This window comes from Neodiprion pinetum, chromosome 4, assembly GCF_021155775.2.
Source record: "Neodiprion pinetum isolate iyNeoPine1 chromosome 4, iyNeoPine1.2, whole genome shotgun sequence".
NCBI classification, from domain to species: Eukaryota; Metazoa; Arthropoda; class Insecta; order Hymenoptera; family Diprionidae; genus Neodiprion; species Neodiprion pinetum.
Window position 1 is genome coordinate 9,626,928 of NC_060235.2, and position 14,659 is coordinate 9,641,586.

Sequence of the window (14,659 nt, forward strand, 5' to 3'; positions counted from 1 at the left end):
GGCCTGCAGTTTCACGCAGAATGTTTTATTATGGATGTTCTTGGATTCGTCTCCTTTACACCTTCCAACTATACGTTCCTTTTCTCAGTCCTCCGCCAGAAAATACCTCGCTCCACAGTCTCTCTCGGATGCGTACACTGCTATTTCACTAAACGCAATCTTCTAGGTATATGGCGCCTATTTGGCGCGTAATTCAAATTTATCTAACATATTCATGTGAAGCCGACTTGAGTGGTCGCTCGGTAAAACTCTCCCAATCTCATCTTAAGAGCCGTCATGGTCCAAATGTGAGTATTTCGGCGCGGTGTAACTGGAGCGTGCCATTCTTGAATTATTTGCTAAAATGACATTTTTTTTAGTCGAACGCTAACTCGGAAATGGATGGACCAATTTAGCTAAAATGTAGTCCATTGGTTTGTCTTCGTTCTACTTAAAGCCGATCCAATTTTTAGCGCAATCGTCAAAACCATCCTTAAGTTGTTTGCGGCAATGAAAAGGTTTTGTCGAACATTTTTACTTTCGCATAAAATATCTAAATAATCTGCCCATGTTCCGATGTTTCTTCTACTGGGAAAGCATACAATTTGTCGGATTTCTTTTTTTTTTTTACAAATTATTTTTTACAGATTATTTCTTGTAAATTTTCGGTTTCACCCCTATTTGTTGCTTATTTTAATTACATTTATGTCGCGTACATCTTTACGTAGTGTTGTTTTATTTTACCTTTGACCTTGGTCGTTTCGCTTTTACCTCAGTGGAGTTTTTCTCTCCCATTCTTGGCATATCCACCTATTTTGCTGAAATCTTTCAACATTTTATTTCGTATTGTATGTTCACCTTTTTTTCAATTTCGTAAACCATATTTGTTGTAAGAGTATATTATGTAAACAGTTCCGCGCTATTAGTTTGTCTTTCAGACATCATCGTCTCATGGACAGAAAATGCCATGAAAAATGAAAAAAAGTTATTTTTGTCTTAACATTTTTCAAACGTTGGTTATGTAATCAACGATTTGAGTTCGTCTCGTATTTGAGTTTTGAATTTATTCACAGTAACTTATAATTTATCTACGGTATGTGTGCATGACAAAAATCATAATGGCTCTTATCAACAATTGCTGTACACATATGCTTTAGAATTTTTCAACGCATATTACATTAGGAACTACTTATTCCTCAAAACAAACAGTTATAACTATTTTGAAACCGACACAGCTGCGGTTAGCTCTACATAACCTATGTATGTAGGTACTAGGTACCATTGTTTCTAGTACAATGCCCCTTGTTCAGCGATTGTTGAATTAGCAATTGGTATTCTTCATTATCGGTAACATGGCCTACGAATTTCTATCGATAACGCTTAACGTGTGAAACAATAATTCCTCACCTCACCTTTTTCTGTTTTTGTTCGCAAATCTAAAAGACGATGCGATAACGTTCTAAATACACAATAACCATCTACGACCATCTCGACTATTGTTCCGCTCACTTATATTATGGTTTTATGCAATGGCATAATTGTTTTATTCAATAAAGGAATCCGTTTCAACTTAGCTATGCTAATTTAATTTTATCGTCCAATTTCACTCGCAACTCTTGTTTGAAATAGACTCATTCAATATAATACAAGTATAAGTAAAATATTAATTATAGCTAAAAATTGGAAACTTATTTCACCGAATGAAATTTTATCGGTACCGAATACTTCAGGTGCATTGACATCAGCTTTTTTGCCAATTTGATTAATCAATCAACGTATTTCAGTTCACTATTCGGGGCATACGGAAAGAATTACAAGAGCTCAACTTTATTTATCTCAAAGATCAGAATTTTTTTCACAAGCACGAATACCTACAATAGTAATTAGTCGGGGGACTGTACGACAATCGATAATTATCAAGTGGGACAGATTTTCGCATGTAATCGTAGTGTTCAATAGATCGTATCACAAAAGCATTTTCATCGCTCACGCAGTGACCGCAAGCCACGAACCCTGCCCACCACCCATTCACCTAACTAAACGGCCCGTTGTGGACAAGAGCGTTGCGAATGCACCTCCTTCACCGTCAGCAAACAGGTCTGAATTCCTAACGCGATACCGGCTGCTGTTACCGACCTAACTGGAGGCGAAGGTATTACCAACATCTGATATATCATATTCATTATCACAGTAAAAGTTAACATAAAGTTACAGGGGCGTCACGAGTAATATAGCACACCGTAAAAAATTTCAAGGGTAAATTTACCAAATGGACCGCGCTATGACCCATCCAGGCTACCGAGAAATGCCTACCCATAAAATTGTCATTTTACTATTTTGTGAGTGGAAAATTGAAAATATCAAACAATTTGTAAAAATATCTTCCACGTGCATAAAGTCAGTTTCATAACCCGTGTGAGTGTGAATTTCGCTGTCGTTATTAGAAGTACAAAATAAAATTAATAACTGTTCATTAATTAGGAATTATCTTACTCTATTGGCTTAGGTTAGTGTAGAGTTTTATCAACTATTGACTTACAATAAAATTTGCTTTACAATTCAACGCTGGTTAATGTTAATACAGTTTTATTTCACTGATGCAATGTTAGAAGGAGGAGTTGAACCAGGAACTTTTAATTGCCATTCTAACCACTACGCTACCCTATGCTTTGAAATGACAGGATTTTTCCCTATTTATTTTAGCGCCTTAGTCTGCCATCCAAGCGATGCATTTCGATGCAATAGCAGTTCACTTTGCAGTGATAAATAAATTTGTTCTTCAATTTGCAGAGTGAATAAATTTTTTTTGTTTTTTTTACGTTCAATAAGTGAGTTTAAAATTTCTCGTCAGACATCAATTGTACGTTTCACAGATTGAAAACTTCCCTTGCCGTAGTTTCACACGACGACGATTCAAAGTGGAAGTGAAAAACATTATTGTCCGTGTATTATTGAAATAATCAAAAGAAAATGTTAAATTTGATTGAATGATTTAATTTCAACACTAAAAAACTAATGATCACAGTGCTGACAGGTTAGAAAAAAAGTGTTTGACAATTGTATCAGTAAACTAAACAGTGTGCTGTAAATTATTCGCCACGAATAGCATAAATTCACCCATATGGGTGAGTTTAGAGAACAAGAACACTAAATTAGTAAATTTACTATCAAGCACCAAAACTTATCCGCGTGTATGCTAAATTAGGGGTGGTAAAGAAAATCGATTTGCAATACCATAATGTAAAACTACCACACCATTCAATTGATAAATTTTCGCTTATTATTTACAGTGAATGTTACTTATCCGCGAGCAACTATTTCGTCATGTCTCACGGATACAAGGATTACATCACCGATAAATGATGTAGCAAAGGTTATATTTCAGTGATACACCAAACTCTCGATTGCACATCCCCCCACCGTAAATATCAACAGACTTATCAATATAATGTGAATACTGAAAGATGTGGAAGAGAAATAAAAAGAAGATGACAAAAGGAACATAGACGATGCAATACTATATTTGTATAGAGTAAGAAATTATACAAAAAGGAAAAACTAAGACTTAAGCCTAAGATATTCCTCGATCGATCACGGAGAGTAATGATGCGGATTTACACATGGAGACAGTGATTCTGGCACGGCTAATTTTACAGCCGAGTCGACTACGTTGCCAATGGAATCTACCCGCAGCGCCACCGCCGATTGTAGGCCACTGCCGCAAGCTCAATCTTCGTAAACATGACAGGACCGAGAACAATACAAAATTAAATGGATTCGCGGCCGGCCGGCGGTGACGCTGCAGGCAGAATCCATTGCCAACGTAATCAACTCAGCCGAAGAATTAGCCGTGCCAGAATCACTGTCCCCACGTGTACATACATGAATATCCACGTGCTGTAGAGCGACATTAACTACCAAACAATATCAATACACCGGATCGACTGCGGAATTATGTTACATCGGTGACAACTCGATTTTTGTCTTTTGAATGAGTAATTTCGCATCCTGTATACGGCAATTTCTAATTACATTTACGTATAAATCCGATATCAACATCATTGTTGACGCGCCAAGCGAAAAAAAGAACCCCGAACCTCCAAAGATCCCATAGTATTCAAATTAAATAATTCGAAGGCTTTACGGGAGAACTTGAAATTGAAATAGTAGTTGAGATTTCGACAAAATTTTTTGTACCTTATTTCGAGATATTTTAGCTCGGAGAAGCAACAAAATTCGTTGAGGGCGGCTCTCCATAAACTACGTAGCATTATTTTGAACACTTTTGAACCCCCCCATGTTATCTATCGTGAATATTTCCCAGGTCCCCCTCCCCCTCCAGAAAGGCAGTAGTTTATGGAAAAGAATGTCATCAAAAAATTTATAAACAAGTAGTTTTTTTTTTAATTTTTATTATTCTAAGACATTCGACGGTACAAATGACGCGACGATCCACGCAGGCAAACCATCGTTGACAGGAAATAGTGCATTATACAACATGGGAATAAAGTCAAAGATAATTCCCGCGGGTGGGACGGTGTCACCTCTATAATTATGGAGTACAATAAAAATAATAAACTGGCATTTGTTCCATATTAGCAACATCAACAATTCACATGCTAATCAATTGATATTTCCACAATTGAATTCCGAAACTGCACTGATATTTTTGTTTTTTTGATAAAAAATTATTTTAACGGATGAACAAAACGAATCAAAGTACTTTTGTATACAAAATCATTGAAATTTTACCTTTCATGCCATGTGTAAGTGTGATTATTTCATTAATCTGAAAAGTAGAATATTATTCAAAGTTCATAATAATACAGAAAAAAAAATAGTTGAAAATTGGAAAAAAGAATGAAAACCAGAAAAACTTTTCTCCCGCTTATCAGTTAAAAAAAAAAAATGAACATTATCGTTGAGTCGGGAATAAAGAATTGTTCCTCAGCTTTTTCGTAATACATAAAGTTGAGTTTCAAGTGTATTTATTATGAAGGCACGTTATTCAAACTCGAGACTGCGAAAAAGATAATATTCCTCGTGGAAAAATGAATTGGAATGCATCAGTTATCGAACAACGTATCGTAGACTAAGCCCCCCCCCCCCTCTCCGTGTAGCTGAGCGTAGCCTTTTATCGTACCCCTCCCCCCCCTGGCCCCTAAAACCAATCACGTGGTTTATGAACAGCCCCTAATGTCCCTACAGCATACGCGTGTGTTTGCTATGAAAGCATTGATTCGATACTCCGAGTTGTAGGAAAATGTCTTACAAACTTAAATCAATATTGACAATAACATATAAAGTAAAACTTTCGGTGGAAATATGTTACCAAGCTCTTGATATTTCCCCAACTATCGGTTACCAACCAGCTCTCAAACACTGTGAATCTTCTAAAAATTTAGGGTATGAGCTTCTGTTGGAAATTTATATTTTCCACAATTTTCTCACAATTTTTCATTCGATCAGATTGAGAAAGTCAAGACGTATTTAGCCGATTTAGTGGAAATGTGTCACCTGAGAGATCATGCGGTCGAACATTCTATGGCTTGAAAAATAAATCATCTTGACAATATAACCTCCTGTATGGCCTATGTAGTAGTACTTCAGTCGAGGAAAACAGTTTTATTGTTAATCCAGAAAATTAATATCCTGATCGTGTTCATATTTTCAAGTGAAAAAACTTAGTGCCTTGGAGATAACTTGTACTGTAATAAAAGTAAATTCTAACCTTACTCTACGCGGGTAATTGTGCAAAAATATCAGCAGCCTCAAAATGTAAGTTTAATATTCTGCAGATATTTCCGATATTTAGTATTAATTAAATAATCATCTAGGATAATATACTTGACTACTACTATTAAAGCGTCACTAACGAGTTGAAACGTTTGTGCAACATTAGCGTTGAAATATGAAGATAGGTATGCAAGTCGTGATGATTGACTGCCTTGAATCATTCCGAAATCATGATCAGAGGTGCCTTGTCACGGACTGTTTTACCGACGGATGGATTCACGCACCGAGTTCTCTGTCGGACATTGTGAAAACTGCAGATTATTATGATTTCCGAACAAGCTGCAATCACCAATTATCACAAATTGCCGATTCTCTTAATTGAATATTATTGTTGTTTCATAAAGCAAAGAGGTTTTTAGACTACTGAGTTTGGAATTTTATATGTATTATCGCTATTAAACGTTTTACGAGTTTACTGAAGTGTAGACTTCGACAAGTGTAAAAAAACATCACACAGCTAATATACGGGCTATTCCGCGTCAACCGGATCAGTCATCTCTCAGATATTTTTTTAATTTGGCATGTGGATTGTGTGGGACGAGTTAGATTTTTGTGCCAAAGCGCGAATCTCATAATGCAAAATTCGATTTTTTATTAACAATAACAAATTAGACTCCCATTTTTTTCAAAAATTCATAACTTCGGCAAAAAATTAGATACAATATATTTTTTTTTTTCAAATTACGCGGAAAGCTCCATAGAATTTAAAAAAAAATACGAAATGGTAAAAACAAGTTGTTATCAATTGTTTATTTAACAATTAATTTTTCAAAGATTTTCAAAACAGTGACTGACACGATCAAAAAATTTTTTTAAAATTCTGACATGTTCCTTGAACTGTACTACAACCTGTGAATTAATTCCAGAGGGGTGTTTTTCTTCGTTTTCGAGTAAAAAATCATTAAAGGTGTCGATGCGCATGAAATTGCGGCCCGCCGAGTCTCTACGTAATGGCGGGCGGCCGGTTGCCGTCCACCGCTACACCGCGGTGGCGTCGCAGCGTTATTTTAGAGTCATTTTCACGATGTAGGACATGATTGAAGAATCTGAAAAAAATACTGTACCTTCACAAGGCCTGCTCAAAGCGATAAGTGAAGTTTCAGGAATGTGTTTTTCACCGTTTTTTTATTACAGAGATTCAAAATAACGGTTACACACCATGAGAGTGCACATAAATGATAATAATTACATAACTTGCTACTTATTTTAAAATAAAAACACATTCTTGAAACTTCACTTATCGCTTTGAGCAGGCCTTGTGAAGGTACAGTATTTTTTTCAGATTCTTCAATCATGTCCTACATCGTGAAAATGACTCTAAAATAACGCTGCGACGCCACCGCGGTGTAGCGGTGGACGGCAACCGGCCGCCCGCCATTACGTAGAGACTCGACGCGCCGCAATTTCATGCGCATCGACACCTTTAATGATTTTTTACTCGAAAACGAAGAAAAACACCCCTCTGGAATTAATTCACAGGTTGTAGTACAGTTCAAGGAACATGTCAGAATTTTAAAAAAATTTTTTGATCGTGTCAGTCACTGTTTTGAAAATCTTTGAAAAATTAATTGTTAAATAAACAATTGATAACAACTTGTTTTTACCATTTCGTATTTTTTTTTAAATTCTATGGAGCTTTCCGCGTAATTTGAAAAAAAAAAATATATTGTATCTAATTTTTTGCCGAAGTTATGAATTTTTGAAAAAAATGGGAGTCTAATTTGTTATTGTTAATAAAAAATCGAATTTTGCATTATGAGATTCGCGCTTTGGCACAAAAATCTAACTCGTCCCACACAATCCACATGCCAAATTAAAAAAATATCTGAGAGATGACTGATCCGGTTGACGCGGAATAGCCCATACACATTACGATACACAAAAAGTAAAACGGTGTCAATTTCAGTGAATTTTGCTTGTTAGTTCGAATCTATGCCTCATAAATAATCGAATACCAAAAGTAAAAAAAAAGAAATAAATAAAGAAAATAATTTCGGTGTTCGATATAAACCAACTATCTATGGCATCCCCCTCAGAATACAGATTATAACGAGCGCAATTAGTCATAAAAAATTAACGGGTAATTATATCGCGGCACGAATTTGCATGTATTTATATAACGGTACATTTAATTACATCTGCGAGTATGAATACCGGATAGAGTTCACGTTTGCGTTTCAAGTCTCGATGCATAAATAGTCCAGTCAAGATAGGGAAAAAATAGACCTCACTTTGCATTAATTCCGTTTTCGTTTTTTCTTTGTTCAATCGTTGGGGGGGTCACTGGGAGTCCTCAAACCAAAAGTCGACCAAATCGGCCCCTTGCTATCGCCGCCATCTTGAATTTTATGAAATTTTCTTCAATAACTCGGCCATTTTCAATTTTAACGAAAAATGGTAAAGACAAAAGCTGTAGGAAATTCAATTTCCTACAGCTTTTGTCAATTGAATTGAGTCAAAAATAAACAAGATAATACAATAGTTTTACTTCGCCGCTATTTTCAGGATTAATTCGAGAAATATCCATTTTTTGAAAAAAAACGCAAGAACCAAAGTTGTAGGAAATTGAATTTCCTACAACTTTTGTCTTTAACATTTTTCGTTAAAATTGAAAATGGCAGAGTTATTCAAGAAAAACCATTTTTCATAAAATTCAAGATGGCGGCGATAGCAAGGGGCCGATTTGGTCGACTTTTGGATTGAGGACTCCCAGTGACCCCCCCCCCCCCCCCCCCCACGATTGAACCAAAAAAAAAACAAAAACTGAATTAATGCAAAGTGAAAACCTATCTTGACTGGACTAAAAGGCGAGCGATGGAGCGAGCGAGTGAGATAACCGAATGTCGCGGTGAGACCGGATCGATAGCACACCGCGTCGTACGCCTCGCAGCTACAACCCTTCTCATTCTCATTCGTCCTTTAGTTCTTCACCTTATCGCCGCCGCGGCGTCACCTCCTCCTTTTCTGCGTCTTCTGTTCGTCTTATTCTTCTTCTCTCACACGTTGTTGTCCTGCTTTTTTATCCTCCCCGATTCCCACTCTTTCTCTATGCCTTTCAAACAGATTCGACGCGCTCGCCTTTGCGACGCAGCGGCAGGGTAACAGCCTCAGGATCGTAAGAACAGAGGCGCCCAGCACTGATTTTGACCCATTCGCCTTTTTGTACACTGTAGTGTACGATCTTGATTTTTGTTTTTTTACGAATTTCTCTAGATATATCGCATATTAAATAAATGTCAATTATACATGTCCGGCCAAAAGTTTGGGTACACCAGTCTTTTATTTATACAGTACGAATTTCTTGCCAAACTAAAGGTCAGTTGGCGGACTCAAAAATAGAGATAATCGAATTTGTCTATCAGCGTTTTAAAGAGGACAAATTTACCTTCGTTTTTCTTGTTTTAGAATGTTCTCTACGATTTTTTTTTTTTTTTTATTTTTGCCCTGGCAGGTACTTTTGAACATGGTCGTTTTTCGGTTATTTTTTTGGCGATCGAAAATTAACCCCACAGCTTAAGGAAAATTTTTTCCTCAGTTTTGTCCATGGTAAACTTGAAAAGGATATCAAAACCTACATTTTCGGTTTTTGGAAAACTTTGTACAATCTTTTTGTTCGCACTGGAGTAGCTAGATTTTTTTCAGAATTGGTTCAAAACGACGTAGCGGGGCCAAAAAATTTTTTGTTTACAATTTTTTGAAAAAGGTATATGAAGGTAAATTTGTGCTCTTTGAAACGCAGCTTGAGAAATTTTATTATCTTTATTTTTGTGTCTAGCGCGGAAAGAAATTTCCACTAGTTTATTCAAACGTTTAGGCGGCAGTGTATGAAGTGTTTCTTTACTCAAATAACGACATTTTAAGTCAATATGTTCATTTTAAAGTGAACGGGTTAAGGGGAAAAAGAATGTCGAAATACAGAATGACAAAATATAGAAAGGTCAAAACATAGAACGGCGAAATTGAGAATCTGTATACAATTCTATAGTTCGGTATTCTATGTTCTGATCTTACTATTCTTTTATTTTACTTTTCTATACTTATACTTTCATAATTTTTAAATTCTATAAATTACGCTTTCACTTTTCTAAAAACTCGATATTTATTTTCATATTTCTATATTATTACCTTCATAGAAAAAATCCTCGCGGAAAATGACCTCTTAATCAAATTTCAAAAGGTTGTTCTCCGAATTCTACGTCTTCCTATTATAACACGGGCACAGCGTCATTTGAAAAAAAATTTTTAGATTTCATGCTGGAGGAATTTCGAGCGAAATCCGTACCGCAAACGGTGTAAAAGTTATAAGCCTCGGCTCACAAATGAATTTTAATTAAAAATTCATGTTCAAACGTCCTTAGTGGCTAAACTATGGACTTGACAATAAAACATCAAATGACACTTTCGTACAGAATTTAATTAAAAGTATGCTCCGAGGTTCAAGTCCGCGCGTATCATCAAACGCGGCTAAGTGGCGACAATTTAAGAAATATTACATCTTTCCCATGTTATGTTATGATCTTTCAAAATTGGACTCAAGAGATATCCTCGCGTGAATTTTCTTTTTTATATTAATTAATAGATCATCGCTTAAAGCACATTAGTGAATTGGACAATGACGAAGTACCTTATGCCGAATCCCTTATGCGTTCCTTTTTTTTTTTTTACTATCCATAAGTTTCTCAGGTGGGGGCGAATAAAAATTGAGCTTTACAAAGACACACCCGAGTGTACGATCTAATACGATGAATTGTATAGCAAATACCCAAAAGCACGCTTGTCGAGATGCCAATTATCATTTTTGAATATCTAAAAAAACTTTGACGCATAATTATCGCAAGATCAGAAGAATGGTGACTTTTCACTTGAACCTGCTAATGAAGTTGGCGCTGTGTTGACCGTCAATCCGCGAATGTCCTCGAAAATATTGATATCGAAACAAAGCCAGAGGCACAAATAAATACGGTATAATTTTAAAGGCGAATGTCGTAAAAGATAACAGCCAGCTAAATAAGAAAAAAAGGATCGTTAAAATCTTGTTACACGTATATCATTAGAATTTCTAAGTTCATCTCGAGTATTATCCTATGAAAACAAGTCAATCCACAGCCAATTTGTGGGTATGTAGAACGTACGATAAGCTGATGATGAAGTATTGATTTTGACTACGTCTTTTCTAAGTAATTTGTATTAGTCGATTTCACGTTTTGGCTGAAATAAGTAAAACTTGTTGTAAACGAAAAATAGCCAAAGCCTAGGAAACCGAGTTATGCTGACAATGAATTGATTACACCAAGAATGAGTGTTTTCAAAGAAAAAATTGAAAAAGATATCCAAAATAATATGACGGACACAATAAAATTAAAATTACGTGAGCGGCAATGTATTACACGCGTACATAAGTTATAACAACGCCAGAACTCTAATTTTACTAGCGAATTGAAAAGAGTGATTATATAGAGAGAAACATTTTCACGGATGGCTGAAAATTCGTATAGTTGAAAGTTTAAAGTTCAGTGAACCAATTTCATAATAAACTTCGATGATCACTGTAATTTTGGTTTGGCTCACTAGAACTCAATGTCGAATCGACCAAACTCTGTTAATCAACGTGGAGCGGTCAAGGATGCTATAAAAATTGTGCAACTAACTTGTTTAAATATTGAACATCATCCCAGATGTTAAACATATCATTGACAGGATACCGCTTTAATGGTGACCTGTAATAAGGTTTGTGATTGGAATAACTTATCTCACATGATCAATGATACGATAAAGCTTGTCGTTTATAATATAGTGGTTTTCTTTGATTGTTCTCATTTCATATGACTGCTCAGATGTATCTGCATAGTCAAGATGTGCGTAGTATAAGAAACCATAAATGTAATTGCAATAACTATACCATTGCATTCAGCAGAAATATAACGCAGCTATTGATTTTTCCTCGTTTATGAATCCTACGTTAATGTTCAACGTCACGCTGCAATAGTTCGTATTGACAGCAATATTTAATGGCCATAATTAGGTAATTGAAGAGCTTCGGTTAAGAGGCTATAAATTACTTAATTCGTAAACAGTTAGGTTGACGTAGAGTGGTTAGAGTGTTTGACTGGTTAGTAATACGAGCGTGCCGGGTTCAAATCCCTCTGATCGTGAGCGCGGAAATTTTTCATAGATTGGTGGTTAATAATAAGTTGTCGGCAACTCGATGTACGGTGGTATATAGCGTATAATGCGAATAGTATATTGTCTACCAAGGGTGGAAAGTGGATCGTTTCTGTCCGCGTGTGAAATTTGATTTAACGTTTCTTTCTTGCCAAAAATCCGGGATCAAATCACATTAATCGATAAATTGAAATGTGTATGTAATCAGGAAATTGATACAATATATATTATATGTATTCGATTTATTTATAAGGTACTATTAATTAGTATAGAGGTTTGAAAGTAACTTTTCCGCCCGCTGTTGATTTTTATTGCCCGCCGTGCGGAAAATAGTTACTTTCGTCTCGGACTTTGGGTAAATAAAAAACGCGAAATCATACATGTGTCGTATAAACAAAATCACGCGTAATTGTGACAGGAAACCTTTTTTTCCGGCGTGGTAACGGCAACTATAGTGTTCGACTTACGAACCAACCATGTCTCCATGGTTTGGGTTACTATATTTTATAGTAGAATTTCTGCATTGCGACGCCTACTTTACAAATGTATCGTCGACTGTACCGATAAATTTATAGTTCAACACACTGTAATTTGACAATTAGTTTTAACTATAAATCTTAACTGTCCCCTCGGAGAACAATCTGTTTTTTGATATGCAATGGTCAATTACAATGTTCTCTTATTTTATCAAAAGTGAATATTATTTTGAGTATAAAATAAGTAGAAGAAATGAGTTTAGCGAACAGCGAATTAACTAGGAGAATGCGTATTGTTGAGCGAGTACTTTACACGTTATCTAAGATGATAAGAGTAGGAAAACTGGCATAGTTAAAGTGATTAACGTTGACGTAACAAAACGTTGAAATAAAAATCTTTTTTTCGCAACTGTAGAATAACTTTGGAGGAGTTCAGTTTGCAAAATATATATATTTTATTACTCTCGTGTATCACGAGTTACTCAATTTCGCACAATCATGAAGATGCGAAATTACGCGTGTTTTTACAAACGCATTGTTACGATAACGTTACACACTTCAACCTTCAATCACTTTTTATTCCTAAATAAAATTCTTTATACTCTTTACCATGTTATAAGCCTGGATTGTCAACTCAGTAAATAATCTTCAATACTTGGACAGCAGTAATATTTCGCACCGATTTTATTATGGAATATTGCAGCTTCGTCAAAAGTTTAATGCATACACAGGGGAGACGAGGAACTGGTAAAAGTTCCAAAAAGAAAGAAGAATGAAGATTAGTCAGAAGCGATTAATTAAAATAATCTTTATCAAAATCTGATCGACGATACTAGATATACGTAAAACAATTAATCTCCGACTATGACAATTTACGCACACAGGATTGTTTCAAAAACATTTTTTCGTTGATGCTTTTTGACTTCGATACACACCCCGCGCATGCATCATGTCACCTAACAAATGGTCTTCTTTTTTAAACCCTTATCAGTAACTACACCGATTTTTCAACCCCCTCCCCCTCTCTTCTTCCCCCCCCCCCTTCCGGTGAACCTAACAACTCTCATCATCTTGATAGATTCTTTTTAATATTACAACTACATGCTTGAGTTTTAATCCCTCGTTCATCTTTAAATGATAAGTCACCTTTTTCCAAGAAACGAATTCAAACTTGTCTGAAATATTGACCATTTTTTGTCAGATTCAAAAATTATGTGTTTCCGCTAATTGTAACGACAGAGAAATGGTAAAATCTCTTTCAAATACCCATAATCATATTCTTTCCGTAAACTATGCTGTAGTGTTTCTTATTTTCCACATTCAACGGTAAACAATCGGATTTCAACGATCTAATTTTTCGTTTTGAAGTAACTTCTTATCGTGATAAATTTTTTTCGCGATTTATATAAATTCAGTACTATATACAGATGTTGAATATGAAATAATATCAATCCTTAATAAAATTGGAGTTGGTAATAACGTTGGTCGTAAAGTTGTTGAAACCTTATCTTTTCCAAACTTAACTTCTTCAGAGTCGTTAAAAAATTCGAAATCGATGATCCCCCCTCAGTGTCTTGTTACGTTATATAATGTAACTATTTACTTCAACCTCGTAATCAATGATGCAAGTCAAGCTGATAACTCCAGTAAGATATGGACATTACTTCCCTCGCTGATTTAAAAGACCTCGAGGAGGAAAAAAAAGTAAAAAAAAAAACAAAAATTATTTCTGGATTTCTTCAATAATTAAAGAACAATCAATAGATAACGCATCTCTGAAAATTGCAGAAAATTATCGTTACAGGTAGAGAAATGTTCAGCAAAAATTGGGGCCTTCTAGTGGAAATCGATAAAAAGGTAAGTAAGTGAGTAAGAGGTACTTTTGGGAATTACAAAATCTAGTGGTATTTGAAGATGACGCTACCGACACTGTCAAAAGGTGAGATTCTTGCGATTCCTAATTTATTATTTTCAAATGATTAGAATCTGAAATGTGTTGATTTGAAAATTGTAAGACGAAATGTTTATGCACAATTTGGAATTCCAATATCTTTTGAACCAGGGATTATCTAGGGCTAATTGTTAAAAATTGTTGAACAATGTGGGGGAAAACGAGCTTTCTGAACGAAAAAAATGTCGATAAAAAGTGAGTTTTGTATTATGGGGAGCAAAAGTGAGAAAAGCGAGTAAGCGGAGAGCCCTGAAATGCACAACATGTACAGCACATGTACAAATGATAGCAACTT

General features: G+C 35.4%; 1 protein-coding gene across 2 annotated transcripts in view; it reads right to left on the reverse strand.

Moving 5' to 3' along the window:
- The window catches only part of Cow (Proteoglycan Cow), a 110,023-nt gene that overhangs the window by 94,261 nt on the left and 1,103 nt on the right, over positions 1 to 14,659 (reverse strand). The window lies entirely within an intron of this gene.